The sequence below is a fragment of the Prionailurus viverrinus genome, chromosome D3, assembly GCF_022837055.1.
Source record: "Prionailurus viverrinus isolate Anna chromosome D3, UM_Priviv_1.0, whole genome shotgun sequence".
Taxonomy (NCBI): Eukaryota; Metazoa; Chordata; class Mammalia; order Carnivora; family Felidae; genus Prionailurus; species Prionailurus viverrinus.
Window position 1 is genome coordinate 32,848,134 of NC_062572.1, and position 15,579 is coordinate 32,863,712.

The following is a 15,579-nucleotide window of genomic DNA, read 5'->3' on the forward strand; positions in this document are numbered from 1 at the left end:
AGCACGCAACTGTCTGGGAGCCTCCCTCCCAATTGCAGAAAGGGACCAGCACAAGCTGCTCCCCTAAAGATACTGCCTGACCCCTTATGGTCAGACCACCTGTGTGGCCACCAACCAGCCCTGCCACCCACTGGCAGTTTTCTGCATACTCCATCTCCAAGGTCTTGGCACCGTCCACACTGCCAGCCATGGCAAGAGTGGGTTTGTACCTAGAATGCAGCATGGGGTTGACGGCATGGCCAGCAAGGGAGTGATGCAGGCCAAGAGACAAATGCCCACGCAGAGCCTGGCACCATCCATGCCTGTGGTGCCAGGGATCAACTCACCTCGGCACAGAGGAGAGGACGGTGCCCACCTGGGCCCCGTGGATCTCGCACACTGCTCACTAGGCCATGCCACAGATGAGGCACACTCCCAGCATGCACCCCAGAGCACAGTAAGCCCTCACAGCTGCTGAACAAATGGATGCATGAAGGTGCATGTGAACATAACAAGCAAAATGGGACTAGCCCCCAAGATGCGGGTATTACATCTTGCTTCCTCCAACCAGCCCTGTGAATGGGCTCCCCTCCAGCCAGCCTGTCCCAGCCTCTCAGCTGAAAAGGCTGCCTTTCAAAGAATACAAAACTGATTTGCCTTTAGTTAATCAAAAACCTCCTAAAATGATTTTTCTTTTCTCTCAAGCTTCAGGAGCAATCAGCTTAGGAGGCCAGACACTGTTAATAGTAGCATGCGACTCTGAAAGGGCGCAGGCCTCTGCTGGAAGCAGAAGACTCTGCCAGATCTATGAAAGGGAGGAAGTGAGTACCCTCTGCAGAGGCACCCACGTCAAGTGTTGAGCATCAGCCATCAGGTAAAACCTAAGAGAATTTTATGTCAGCATCCTAGGGGACAAAGCTAGGGAAGAGTGTGGTCTCAGAAAGTAGTCATTCAAACAGAGAGAAGTGACTGAACAAGATGGCACACCATCTTCCAGCAGCTGGCTACTGAATCCACTTTCTCTCCTGGTCCTCACTTCTCCCCTGCGAGTCCAAGTTACCCTCAGCGGGTAGGGTGAAGATGGTGGGAAAACCAGGTGCAGTTCTTGGCCATAAAATCCTCTAATTTTATTTTAAAATATAGTAGATTGTTTAGTGTCCTTAACCTACCTAAGTAGAATGTATCTCCAATTTTAAATAGCACAAAGGCTGGGGCGCCCGGGCAGCTCAGCTGGTTGAGCAGCCAACTCTTGGTTTCTGCTCAGGTCATGATCTCACGGTTCTTGGGATTGAGCCCCACCTCGGGCTCTGAACTGGGCGTGGACCCTGCTAATATTCTTTCTCTCTCCCTCTCTCTGCCCCTCCCCCACTTGTGCATAAGTGTGTCTATGTGTGTTGACACACACACTCTCTCTCAAAATAAATAAATAAACTTAAAAAAAATAAAAAATAAAAGTAAACTAGCACAAAGGTCTTCTCCGTCCCTGAGGAGATCATCCACAAACATCACCGTACTTGCCCATAACAAAACTCTGGCAAACAGCAGAACTCTCTTCACTTGTGATCCAGATGATATAGACCTAGATTCTTGTAACAAAAAGATGGAAAGGAAAATTTAAACATCATAACATTTACTGCCAAATTTGCACAGTTTTGTAATAATATTTGATACTGGCAAGGGTGAGCCACCCTCATTATCTGTGGGAATGCAAAATGCCTCATGCTTTCTGAAAAGCAAGCTGGTGATAACTTTTGGAGGACCCTCTAAAAGTTCTTGTACCCATGAACTTCCCTTTTAGGAATCTATCCAAAGGATGTAATCAAAATGTTCAACGCAGTATCATTTATAATAGAGAAAACTGGTAATAGCGTCCCAAAACAAATTTTTAAAAAATAATAATATGACCATAGAGTAGAATGTTATAGTTATCAGCAGTGGTACTCTTGGAGAATATTTAAATTACATGAAAAAATGTTCAGGATTAAATGCTAAGTCTGAAAACATATACAAATTCTATACATGATTTTATACTTAATCAGTAAATAAGCCTAGAAAGAATCTACTAAACTATTAACAGTGGTCTTCTAAAGGTAGTAGAATCAAAGGTAATTTTAGTCATTTTTATTTTCTTCTTTGTTTCTTTTTTCTTCATTTCTTTTCCAAACTATCTTCAGTGAGAATATAATCAGGAAAAAAAGAATTTCAGAGCCTAGATCTATGACGATGGGTTCAGCAAGCCTAAAAGACTCTGTAGAATAAAAAGTCTAGGTTCAACTAGAGTGGGCAGAGCTGCACTGGTGGCCAGTGTACCCAGGCCTCCACGTCTGTCCTTGACAGGTGGTGCTCACACCTGCCACACAGGCAGTGACGGGCGCATCCTGGGGGTAGATGACTATGATGCACTCTGGGACACACCGCATGAAAACATGGCTGCTCAACGTTGTGGAGATGGGGGGGACAGAGCACAGACCAGAACAGGAACTTCCAGAGGCCTGCATTGCCTCAACCCCAAGGAGAACAGCACTTGTCCAACCCCATCCAGGTGACTGCTGGGATCAAGTACCACACATTGTGTGGGCACCATATCATATAGGGGACAGCACCACCCCAATCACCTGGCTTAATTCAGGGGCTGTGATGGGTTCCATTCCCTGCCCCACTGTCATGGGAAGGTTTGCAAACAGCTGAAGAACTATCCTGTCAGACCCAAGTAAATCTGGATCTCCTGCAAACTGAACTCACTTTAGGTTTCATAATCTCAAACAGTTAGGTTTGTCCAAGACGGACTATATTTCATGAAAAGTACACAGTGATGTGCACAGATGATTAATCTATGTCCTCATGGAGCAAAATAGAAAATCTTAAAGATATGATTATTTTTTCATTTTTCCCCCAAATGTGGGAAGCACATTTGGGGAACAAAACTAAAACCGTAGCATTCCACAAACTGGGGTGAGCTGGATCCTTCTGAGTGAACAAATGACTAAGTAGGACCTCATCCAGCCTCATCCCCAGACTCACAGCAGACAGAGGGCTTCTCCTCCAATGGCCTCAGTTCACCCTCCAGAAAATAGGTCCTAATGCTCCCACAATCTATACCCAGACAAGACAAACAGAAGAGGTTTTTAAGGAATGGCACAGAATACCTCAGGCAATAAAACTGCTGCTGATTTTATTTCATCTGTCTTTCAAGGGACTCAAGGTTCAATGTGGACAAAACAAAGCCACCAATGGCCTAATTCTCAAAACTCAGGCTCTTGTCACCAGCAAGACAGGCACAGAAAGCAGAAGCTAGAAATAAGAATGGGGACTGGAGGTGAGGGGGGGTATAATCAGTTACAGATGAAGGCAGGAAGGAAGAAGAAAGGGACAGAAAGGGTACTATCCTCCCCCTCCCAGCTGGTAAATGAATGATCTTTGATGAACTTCTGACTTGGGCCCAGCCTCAGGCAGCCAGGAGTCAAAGCCCAGACCCCAAAAGAGAGAATGCAAGGGCTTCCTCCTACTGACTCCACCCTTTATTTACAAGAGGTGTGACTGGGCAATTTCCGGGCTTCCTATTGCCTTCCTGAAAGCTGGGGATGGTAGCAGTACAGATGTCACAGGAGGGCTGCACTAAGGACTAAATTAGTTCATATGTGTGCAACACTAAGAGCAGCCTGGCACATAGTCAGTGCTATGCAAGTGTTTGGAACTGCTGCTACTATTCTGTGACCAAGTACCCTGGTGGAGGAGGGCCCGCCAGAGGTCCAGGAGCCCTTCCAAAAGCAGCCTGGCCTCCTGCCTTGGGCTCTCCACTCTTGCCTTCCTTCCGGAAGCAGTGAGATTTTACTATGGAAATCCCCTCCCCAACTCTATGCAGACGTTGCAGGCCTGTGGGGCCACAGACAATGAAAACAATGCCTGGTTGAGCCTCCACCAGTCATAGGCCCAAGCCCACTTCTGCAGAATGGTGGCTGTGCACAGGAACTGACGAGGCACAGCAGGAAACCTGCCATTCTGTGAATGCCAGGGGCAAGAAGTCCACACACCTACACAGAGGATGCTTGCCACACCTCTCAAGGAGGGATGACTAGCCAGGGGCAGATGGGATGGATTCTTTTTGCAAAATGGATGCAATGGCTCTACTTTGCAGAGAAAGGGACCATGTGGATGAGGACACACAGATGTTGCTCACACCTACCCAATTCCTGACCTTAACGTCACTGGAGTAGTCCAAGCCCTGAATCTTGTCTGCAAAGGGAAGAGTAAGTCATTTGGCAGGGGCCCAACTTAGGAGGTGGCTTTGTAATATGAGCAGTGTGTCCGCTAACAACTAGAGCAAGACCATTAAGTTCATTACACCTGTCACTCTGCCAGCTGACTATCCAAATTGCCAGAGATGAAAGTACATTATGCCCAAGGAGTGCCACCCAGCCCCCTCCCAGGGCAGCACACATACACTTATCTCAGACAATTTGTTCTCAATGTCTGCACCTGCAGAAAGAACGCAACCGTAAACAGCTTGAAACTTGGCTTTGAGAAAACATAGGGCCTAAGCACCTGAGAACAAAGTTTAGTTACTTCCACAGCAGGTCCCTGGGAGGAAGACTAGGTGCCATGCCCCGTGGTGCACAGGGAAGAATGCGCTGGGGTGAGAGGAGGAAGGGGAAGGGCAAGGCGAGGGGGCAGAGCTGCCTAGCAAAACGAAGGACACACAGCTGCTACGTGCATTCTGCTGCCCTGCAGCACTGCCAAAAATAAAAGCGAGAGACACACCCTTTTCATTTCCGAACCAAGTCACAGAATTCTAGGCAATAGGCAGAGGCCTTCCTCCCAGCTGCACATCCAACAGGCTCCCTGGGTGCGCAGCGCCCGACCGCCGGCTGCAGAGTGCGTTTGCAGTGCAAGCGTGTTGCAGACAGCGGTAATTTATTTATCCCTGTCATGTAACATTAGCAATCTGTCTGGAGCTTGGCAAGCACCAACTTGCACTGTCATATAAACTGTCTGACAAACTTAAAGTTTCGTAAATGGTTCTCCTCCAGCAGACAATAAAGCATCATAAAAAAAAAGTTGTCATCTCTTTTTCTGTTCCTTTTCTCTCTTCCTCTTCTAAAAAAGAGGGAGGAGGGGAGAAAAAGAAAAGCAACAACAAAAGAACCTATGCAAACAGAAATGATCCCTCAGCAGGATTCTTAACCTTGAAAGTCTCAACATTTTTCCAATGCCAAGTAAATGAGTAAATAAATTGATGGGGGAGGGGGGTGGCATGGTGGGGGTCAGTCATGAGGGGGGTACAGAGCAAAATCTGCAAAACAAAAGTACAGTCATTAAAAATTAATAAAGGGTGTGGACATCAGCTCCCCACCCCCTTCTGCTCATGGGGATTTGAGCCAGACATTCTGCATCCTCATTAAGTGGTGTCTGGAAGGCTGCCGGAGTTTTAGTGGGTTCTGGGAATGCCAATATATTAACCAGAGGACTTTCTGCATACCCTTTAGAGTTTTTATTCTAGAAAAGTCAACCATTTGGCACAGTGTAGCCTTATTTTTGTCCGGGAAAGCTCTCAGCTGCCAATCAAGAGAGAAATTATAGCTATGTTCTTCGTAATTTCCAAGACCTATCTGGAAAACAAGCCTGGTGGAAAGAAAAGTCCTCACAAAAACAGCTTAAAAGGCCAAAGTGCCATTTTTAGTGGAAATTCAGAGAAAAACAATCCATACTTAAATCACATGGATAAGAGACAACACAAACACTATTTTCAATTCCTCCTATGATAGAGGGAAAAAAACAATAGTCGCTGGGAATATGAATCCAATATTTCTGTAGCAATTAATAGTACAGGTGCTTGGGACTGTTTGCTTTAGTTGCATAACAGTAAAGTGAATAACGCCACACACAAAAAAATCTCCCTAAACTGTAGGCAGGTCTTGTGGCCTAAATTTCCAAATAGTAGGAAGAAGCTTTACATTCCTATTTTAAAACTTAAGATTTACGTTCCATGAACACCCATAATATAGGTCAAGGTGTAATTCTAGACTAACAAATCCCATGTAGGCAGAAAGTCACTTTGACACCAAAAAATAATGGCTTCCAGAAGAGTTTTCTGAGACAGGAAGGAAGGAAGGAAAGAAGGGAGCAAGGATAGAATGAGGAAGAAGGGGAGAAGGAAGAAGGGAGAAAAGGGCAAGATGGGACTACATAGAGATTTTGCTTCTGTTTATATTTAATACCCATGTGTCCACATCAAGTATGTTTAATGTTTCTAAAAACTTTCCAGGTTAATATGAAATGATCTTTCTTACAACTATTGCTCCTTGAGTTTTCTTTCTTCTCTACTAACTCTTACCCAAAAGGACAGACACATCATAGAAACTCCACAAGCCTAGATGATGAAAGGTGACAAGAAATATGGCAAGGACTACCAGAAAGATCTGACCAGCCACAACAGCACGTGTCACTGCCCCAGCCCTGAGAGTACTTGGGTTTCACATGATGACATAGAACAGTCATCTCAAGCCTAGACCACAGGGTGACTGCTAGCTAGGCTACAGTGAAGGGATCTAGACGGAGCCTAGGGGTCTCCACTTGACACCAGGACAGAAACTACCCTCATAGAGCAAAAGTCATTCTCACCTATGTTCCCCTGTCCAGCTGGGAATTGCCCCTCCAGCAGCCCAGATGAAAATCAGGCAGTGTCCCATGAGCTACAAGGCTGTTCTGCCAGGCTGCTAAGTCAACCAAGACTACAGCACAGTCCCAAATTGTAAACACCTCTGCAGATGGGTCCTTGCTCTCAGCGTGCCAGGCAAGAAAACTATTCTTAGAACACCGTCAGCAGTTAGGGGGAAATATCTGTCTATGTATGTATATACTCTGGCGGGGGACAAGACGGGGGAGGGACTTTGATTCTCAAATTATGTGCCAACAAATTGGCACAAAATCCCTTAATAAGCAGGTGGCACTGGCTGGGTTCCTCTGCAGGACGGTGGTCATGCAAACCAGAAGGATCCAAGAGACAGCCCTAAAACCCTGCTGGGAAAAGTCTTCTCCATAGTAAATACAAACCTACATGAACTAGAACCATGGCCAGTGACAACAAACTCTTCCCGGGGCAATAAAAGAACATTAAGAAATTAGAAGGGTCTTTTAAAACAAGGGAGGAAGGTAGCTACAACTAACTCCATTAGAGCAAATCCTTACCAGCATTTACAGTCTTGGCCCTAATTCCTAACAGTGTGTTCAATGTCAACAGCAAAATGAAGCTCTTAAAAGAATTAAGCTTCCAAAGATCATGAGGAATTTACCCCTATGTTTTAAAAAGCACTGCTTTGCAAGGGCCATCAAATGGCATTCCAAGGTCGATAGGAAACCAAATATTATAACTGAATATATGTGCATGGGTAATATTCAGATCTCATTTGTCTCTGTAATGACTCAAGTTTGACATTATGATTCTTCACTGAACATAAAGAATATGTTGCAAGAGAAAACTGTGTAGAGTACAAAGGCAGATGTACAGATGACCATAAACTCAATATAAATATTAGAAAGGACTAAATAGTTTTATACAAAATGCAGAACATATCTTGATGCAATGGCAGTTTCTCAGAGCAGACTCTACAGAACCTTCCCTGTTAATTCCGAGCTCAATCCAGAAGCTCTAGGAGAGATACAAATGGAAGAAAAGCTTTCTTGGCTACCCAAACAAGGGGAAAGGGCCATTTTAAAGGGAAGTTTCCTAGTACTAGCCACAACCTCCACACCAGCCACAGGACCCACATATTTTTAAGGACCAAGGCTGCTCATCATCTCTACCCACCTCCACTGCAAGAAACTTACTAATAGTAGCTCTCGGAATCAACATTCTGTAACAGCTCATCTCACCTCACAGCCCACAATGCCTAGCACATAGTAGGTCATCAATGAATACCTACCACAATCTTAATTAACATTTAGAAAGCAGCACTGAATCGTAAGTGGGGTCTGGGGATAAGTTGCCAAAGTAATTGCAAAGCGAGAAAGGCAAGAGAATAGTTGGGACATAGAGAAAGAGAAAAGAAGCAAATCAAAATTATCCAGTTCTAGCTAATTGAAAGACTCTGGGGAAAACAAAAATTAAGCTAGCTTACGTGGCCAATGCCACTCAGCAATCATTCCTATGCCCGGTTAGGAGCAAGGAAGCCCTGCTTACTTTAAAGAGGTCCTCGCTGTTCTGACCGGCGACACGGTGCCCCGCCAGCTAAACCCAGAACCAGGGCACTGGCGCGCCTTCTCCAGGTGCCACCCACCCACCACGCGTCCACGTCGTCCTCCCGAAAATCTCTGCCTCAAAGGGAAGCCTCTTCCTTCTCCAGTTTAAAAAAAAAAAAAGTTTTGAAACAAGCAAATGCCCTCTCCGTCACCACACTGAATTAACCTGAACAGAACCCACTGTCTTCCAGTCGCGTACTTACGGGGCGCGCCCCCAACGCCACCCCGGGCGGCGCACCCGGTAGGGGTCGCGGGGAAGCCTCCTCGCGACTGAGCAAAGCGGACCCCACAACAAAGGCAAGTGCCGAGCCCGGGCTGGGTGCTCGTCGCTTCCTGTTTATTCCACCGTGAGGGTCAAAGAGAAATTCAACACACGCCTGCTTCCTCCGGGGCTCGGAGACCCAGCCTAAGTGTAATAGCAGCCGCCCCAGACAATCGACTTCCCAGCCAATGCCGGGAGCTCCGGGCGGCCCCGCGACCGACGTCAACGTGCGCGGGGGGACCCGAGCAGACGCCGGGTGAGGCGGGCTCCAGGGGCGCGGGGCGCGAGATGCGGGGTGCTGGGGCTCGGAGCCGCGGGCTGCGGGGTGTCCGGCAGCGGGATGCAGGGTTCAGGGTAAGGCCCGCTCCCGCCCCTTTTTCTTCCCGCAAACTCCCCAGGAAGGTCCTGCACAATCTTCCCGCTTCCCGCCGATCTCCAATCCCCCCGCCTGCAGTGGTTCGCTGACAGGCCCAAGGGAACCGAGACCCTAGTTTGGGCAGTTACCTCGGCGCTGACCCCAGCCTCCCGGGGGTGCAGAATTAAATCCTGCAACCGCAGGACATCCCGCGCCGGGCACTGAGATTTAGGTCGGCAACGTTCCTCCAACGGAGCACACAAGCAGAGGCGGCCCGGCCTCCGTTCGGGAGTGCGGGGTTGCCCTCCCCACACCCGGCCCGGGCGAGCGCGCCGGGACGCCGCCGTGCCCACCGGCTACACTGCCTCAGACCTCGCGCACTCGTCTCTGTGGGACTCGTCCGGGTGGGGAGGACCCGCGGGGCTGGGCAGCTCCCTCTGGCCCCCGCCGACGGCGCAGGCTCGCGGACGTCCCGTTCCCTGAGCGTCCTGTCCCCGCGTCCTCCGCCCCCTGCCCTCCCCAACCAACGCCACCACCACCCCGCCTCCGCGCCGCGCTGAACTTGGGCCAGACGCCGAGACCACAACAGCCACCTCGGGTCTGCACTCACCTGCGGCCGCCCCTCCGGAGCCGTGGCAGGGGACCGCCTGCAGTGCGGCTCGCCCGGCCACCGGCCCTGCGGGCCGCGGGGGAGGGGCGCGGGATGCGGGGCCGCCGCGGCCGGGGGCGCGCAGCCGGCCGGCGGGGAGCGCGGCGCGGTGCGCCGGGTCTCTTTAAGAGCCAGGGACCTTACCCCCGGGCCTCCCCCGCGCTCCCCGCCCCCCTTTCACTTTCCCAGGGACTCGCAGCCTGTCTGGCGGCGGCTGCGGCGGCGGCTCCTCCCCGACTCGCAGGGGATCCCCGGCCGGCTGCGGCGGCGCGCGGGGCAGGCAGGGCCAGCCGCACTCGCCTGCCTGTCCCGCCAGGCCTGGCCCGCAGCCTCTGGGAGGGGGGAGGAGGGGGAGACGGTGCTGCGGCCGCCGAGGGAGGTGTCCCGCTTCCCGTCGCCGGAGTGGGGGAAGTGTTCCGCCTCCCGCCGCCGTCTGTCTCCAGCCGTAACTGTGCTCGCCGAGGCTGTGTCTGTCTCCAACTCCTCCAGTCTCTCCTCCCTCCCCATCCCCCTCCGCGGCGGGGACCCGGCGTGCGGCCAGGCCGCGGGGGTGGCGGGGGCCGCGGTGCTGGCGGCTGGTGGGCCGGCCTCGACCCCGCGCTCACGGGCCACACCAACCTCTGCAGGCTGCGTGCAAGGAGCTGGGGGGCGTGTGGGCGCCGAGGCCGCGGGACCCCAAGGCTCAGCCGGGCCGTCAGGCAGAACACACGGCAGCGGGCTTGGGCCTCGTGGGGCGCGCGCCCACCGCCGGCCGGACGGGGAACTCCAAGTGCAGAGAGAAGGCTGGCTGGCGCACCAGGAGGAGCCGGCTCGCCGGGGCGGGCTAAGGACGGTCTGGGGAGAGCAGGCCGACTTGTTCCCTGCGCCAGTTACCTCGCGGGCTATCAGCGCCCAATGGGCTGCGGGTCTTTGGACACCAGTCCCTAGACATACAGTAGGGCTGCAGGACACGTAGTGGAACCGATGAATCCTAGCTGAGCCAGCCCGGCCCGGGCTCCTCCTGACCCCACGTAGTCACCCCCTTAAGGATTCTCCACCCTTTATAAAGGGCAATGGCTCCAAAATGGAAGGTCATCCGGATTCTTCCTGCTGCGAACCCTTTCTCCTTAAAGGACCTACAGCTCTCCTCCTCTGAAAGCCGTTCAGGACTTGAACTCTACCTGAGTCCAGACAAAATGTATTTTGTCCTCCAGCAGTAGTAGAATTGACAGCCAAGCAGTTTGGGTACTGCCTTAGCATAGGGCATTTTAACCCAATTTTATTAGAGTCGCCAAAATTAGATAATTCCCCTCTGCCCAAATTAAACCCCTGCAGACATACCAAAATATACTAACCTGGGATTTCAGGCAGGATCTAATAGAGGTGCAGCTAATTAAATTAATTTTCAATTTCCTGTAATGTCAGAGAAGAGAATCTTTTGAAAACTATGAATAATTTGTCAGTAATATTTTGGTTAGTGAAGCACTGGCTTAATTCAGCTTTCTTTAAAGAGCCCTCTGCTCTCCTCAACTTACGGTAATTGCTATGTAGAATTTGGTCATTCCTCATATGTAGTATAGTAGCTACCATTAATTGTGCCAAGTCCCACACTAAGTAGATTGTCTTATTTAGTATTCACAATAACTGAGACAGCCAATACTTTCCCATTTTGCAGACAAGAAAGTTGAGGCTATAAAAGATTTCAGTAACTTGTTCCTGGACCACAAAGAGATGGGTTTAAAATTCCTAACTGGCTGGTTACACAAAAAGCCTGGAGTTGAACCATACTGCCACCTACCTACAGTAGCTTTGACATCCAGTTCATTTAAGCTCAGCCCAGCCACAAGGGACAGGATCTGTTCTAGGCCAGGAACTGTGCTGGTGCCTGTAGAGAATGCCCAGGTCCTAGGCTGACAGAGGAGCATTTAGACTACAAGGACAACTTTAAATCTGGCTGCTAGGGTAAACTTTCATTAAATGAGCAGTGAACTAAATATTTAATACAGGTTATCTGAATCTGGCAAGTATATACTTATTAGTTTATATTTCATGTACATGAATGCATACCACACTCATAGCTCAGAGGCTGTGGTGTTGGAGAAACTGTTCTTGCCCTCCTGGGGTAGAAAGAAAAATAACTTTTCCCTTCTAAATGAGAAACTGCCCAGGGACAATGAAGAAGAAAATGTTTTTTCTAAGACCATGAACAATTTGTTCTTCTATTTCACTTGTGCATGATTTCCTTGTGTATAATTTAACCTTTTTAAATTGAGAGCTGAGTTTTAAAATCTTAACCTCAGTTTTATCATTTATGATGAATCTTAGCTCATCTTGCATTGCCTTTTCTTGTCTTCTTTAATTTATAACTAGAAACTGCAGGGCTCTATTTCTATTTCTAGAAAATAGCCATGACAGGAAACTGTCCCTGCATTTTCCACTCAGTCCTCCCTGTATTTGTTTTCCATTTCAGCTGTTCCTTCTCATACCCCTACACACATACACACATTCGCGCACGCGCGCGCGCACGCGCGCACACACACACACACACACACACACATTATGGCAATGAGAGAGTTAGAGGCCTTTAGATATATGTTTGCTCTCTGTAAAATTCAACACAATTATATGTTAGCTTTACCCTGCCCATTAATAATCCATCACATTCCCTCCAAGGACCCAGACTGAAGCACAGGAGACCAGGACTTTGTTTTGCTCAAAATAGTGGATTATGTGTATTCCCAACACACAGAACTATGCCTGACCCTCACTAAAGATTCAAGAGCTATTTGGGGAATGAATGGAGCCTAGTATTGGGATAAACAAGTAAATAATATTGAAGTAAAATATCACTAAATTGGGCAGAAATCAACTGAAATTGGTTTCAAGTAATGGGGTGTGAGAAAAATTCTTTCTCAGTATAAATCCACTACAGTTTACCTGGTGTCGATTATATACCAACAATATTTATTCCATAGAAGGTCAATTATCTAAGGAGACAAAGATGGAAAGGGCAAACATGAGTGTAGAGGACACTTTTAGGCAAAGAGCCATGGGATATAGAAAGGGCCCACACCGACCACCTGACTACATACAGACAGGTCCATCAGGGACCCACCGCAAAATATTCATAAGCCCTAACTAACCAATGGGGTGCTTACAACCAGGCACAGTTACCAAAAAAGGGAAAATTCCATACATCGCCATACCTCCTCATCTTCCCCCTTTTAAAACAACCCTCCACCCACTGCCTCCTTGCAGACAGCCTCTCCTCTGCAGTCCAGTTCCCCCACACTCCTTCCCTTGCAGTGTATTCAATAAATTTCTATCTGCTTTGTTTTGTCTCAGGTGAATTCTTTCCACCCAACCGGGGACCCCATCAGATCAGGAGAGACACCACATTTAGACACCACAATGAGCAAATGTTGAAAAAAGAGATTCTGAGGGCCCCAACTGACCACAAAATACATATGAATCAGAGAATATAATTCTGTTATTTGGAGCTCATGCATAACATTTAGATGAGACTTAAACTATTCAAAATGATCCTTCCTTCTCTTTGTACTTTTTAATTTAAATAAGAAATGGAGAGGAGGAAGTGAGAAAGAGAAGCTTGCATTGCCGGTTCTTCTAGGGAAGTGAGAGTCCCAGTCTAGCTAAATACTTAGACCCAAAATCCATGGATGAGCTCAGCTCCAGGAGACAAGGATTAGTCCCATACTTCTCAATGATGGCATAGGCACGTTTCATCATGTTACTACTCTGCACCATCAAACTGTGTCAGAGTTCAGTCTGTAAACCAGAGATAGTAAGTTCTACCTCACAGGGTCTGTTGTGAGGTTGGCTACATCCCTATGTACATACATATTATTCTCTGCTTCAGAGAACTACAAATGTCCCCACTGCTTCAGGACCTACAAATATTACTCTTCTATGGGTGGAGGTTTTATGGAGGAAGAAAAATTATTTTCCCTCTACCCTTCTAGGCTCTTGGCTAAGACACTTCTGTAATAAAAAGACCGATTAACCGGAGGAAAAAAAAATTTAGTAACATACCAAACCCCCTGCCCCGACCCCATACATGGGAGAGACCCAGGAAAACTGAGTAACTCTCTATAAGAGCCCAAGCCCTGACCTTAAATAACATCTCCAGCTAAAGACAAAAGATGTTGGTAGGGGGAGACCAGTTATGGGATGAGACTTGGAAAAGCAGAGTAAACAAAGGTAGGATTGTTATGTATATTTAAGTCCTTGCCATCTCCATTGAGAACAGTTTCTAGAGATTTAGAGTCACCCTTCTCTTCCTAGTACAGGGAGGAGACACCCTTACAAATAGAGTTTTGCCTTATACATGAAAATGTCTCTTACAAAAGGGTAACTGCCTGGTTTTCAGAGCCTCTCTCTTGTCTGTTGCCTTAAAAAAAAAATAATCAGTCTAAAATAATCCTTTATGCCAAAGAAGCATATCTTGGGGTAGTATATTCTACTCCCCTTCTGTTTAAAATCACAGAAGACAGAAAGGAAAACGTTTTGCAGACAACTTCTGCTTTCAGCCTTGCTGCAATACTCTTCCTGGGAAAAACAAAAACAGTATCTGTCCTTTCTCCTTGAAGAGAGGGGGGTAGGTAGAGGAAAAGGAAAAATACAGCAAGGAAAAAAAATGTAAATGATTATTTCACAGATGCTCCATCCAGACATGTTCATGTATGGTACCTACATCAGTTAACAAAAATAATGGGAAAATGGGGCACCTGGTTGGCTCAGTCAGTGGAGTATGTGACTCTTGATCTTGGAGTTGTTAAATTCGAGCCCAACACTGCATGTAGAGAGTACTTAAAAAAATAAAATAAAATCTTTTTTTAAAAAATGATGGAGCAATTCCTGGGCAATGACATGTGTATTTTCAAACCACTTACAATGATTAAAGTATAGTAAAATCTCCTTAGTATGAAAAGGCTATAGCAGTTCACAGCTTCTGCCTCTTCTGGTGCCCAGGTTGTCTCAAGTAACCCACACCAGGGCAGGGCATCTCAACAGCCTTCAGGATGTGATGTATGATCAAAAGCTGGGTGTAAAGTGGCCACTGTGGCCCCACCCTATTCCATTGCTTTCCTGACACATGGTCCAGGCAGCTCTCTACCAGGGTCTTCATTGTCAAGTTCAACGCTTAGCACAGTACCTGGCCCAAAATGTACTCCATAAATATTAGCTTCCTTTAGTCCTTTTTCTTGCCAGCAAAGACAGGCTCTCTGGTGACTTTATACCCTGACAATTTAGCCATGCTGGAACCATGCTTCCCAGAATTCCCCTCCTATGGGGTTCTAGGTGTTGAAATAAATTTCCAGGCCCAAGATGGAGCCACTCCTGCTTTGGGTGCCTCATCAGCAAACGAAAAGCTTAAATAACTTTCGTGTCCCTGTAAATGCAGCATTTGATCCAAAATGCAGTATGTCCAGTCAGCCAGTCCCCAAATGCCAAGCCGACACTGGGCCTTCTCATCCCAAACAAGCCCATCAAGTATTTCCCATTTGTCTCTTCTTTTTTCTTTATACTTAATCCTATAAAAGCTTCTTGCCTTTGCCCCATTTTGCAGTTCTTCAAAAGGAAACTGTCCATTTCATGAAATGTTGAAGTTTATTTGTACCACCTAGATTGTCTTCTTTTATCTTTTTTTTTTTTTAATTTTCTTTTTTTTTTGAACGTTTATTTATTTTTGGGACAGAGAGAGACAGAGCATGAACGGGGGAGGGGCAGAGAGAGAGGAAGACACAGAATCAGAAACAGGCTCCAGGCTCCGAGCCATCAGCCCAGAGCCTGACGAGGGGCTCGAACTCACGGACCGCGAGATCGTGACCTGGCTGAAGTCGGACGCTTAACCGACTGCGCCACCCAGGCGCCCCATTCTTTTATCTTTTTTTAAAATACAGGCTAGGGATGCTGTCAGAGGAAGTGAAGCAGTGGCTGGTACCCGTGCAGGGTAGCATGGGGCATAAAGCACTGTGAAGCCCATTCATATCCCTGACCTGCTCTTTGTCCTCTTACCCTGGTCCTGTGTCAGATGGCAGTGTTCATAGCCCTTTGGTAGCCTCTTCTACAGGTTGCCTGTGATGTTGAAGTTGAAGG

General features: G+C 47.8%; 1 protein-coding gene across 9 annotated transcripts in view; it reads right to left on the minus strand.

Annotated features, from left to right (window-relative positions):
• LDLRAD4 (low density lipoprotein receptor class A domain containing 4) overlaps window positions 1–9,565 on the minus strand; it is a 456,253-nt gene extending 446,688 nt beyond the window's left edge. For 6 of the 9 annotated variants that reach the window (XM_047827465.1, XM_047827458.1, XM_047827462.1 and 3 more), the window contains exon 1: window positions 9,442–9,565. The gene's annotated coding sequence lies outside the window, so the exon portion shown is untranslated. Of the gene's footprint in view, window positions 1–8,417; window positions 8,545–8,980; window positions 9,198–9,441 lie in introns of those variants that run through there. The other 3 variants (XM_047827463.1, XM_047827459.1, XM_047827461.1) reach the window with 2 other exon arrangements.
• Between the last annotated feature and the right edge of the window lie 6,014 nt (window positions 9,566–15,579).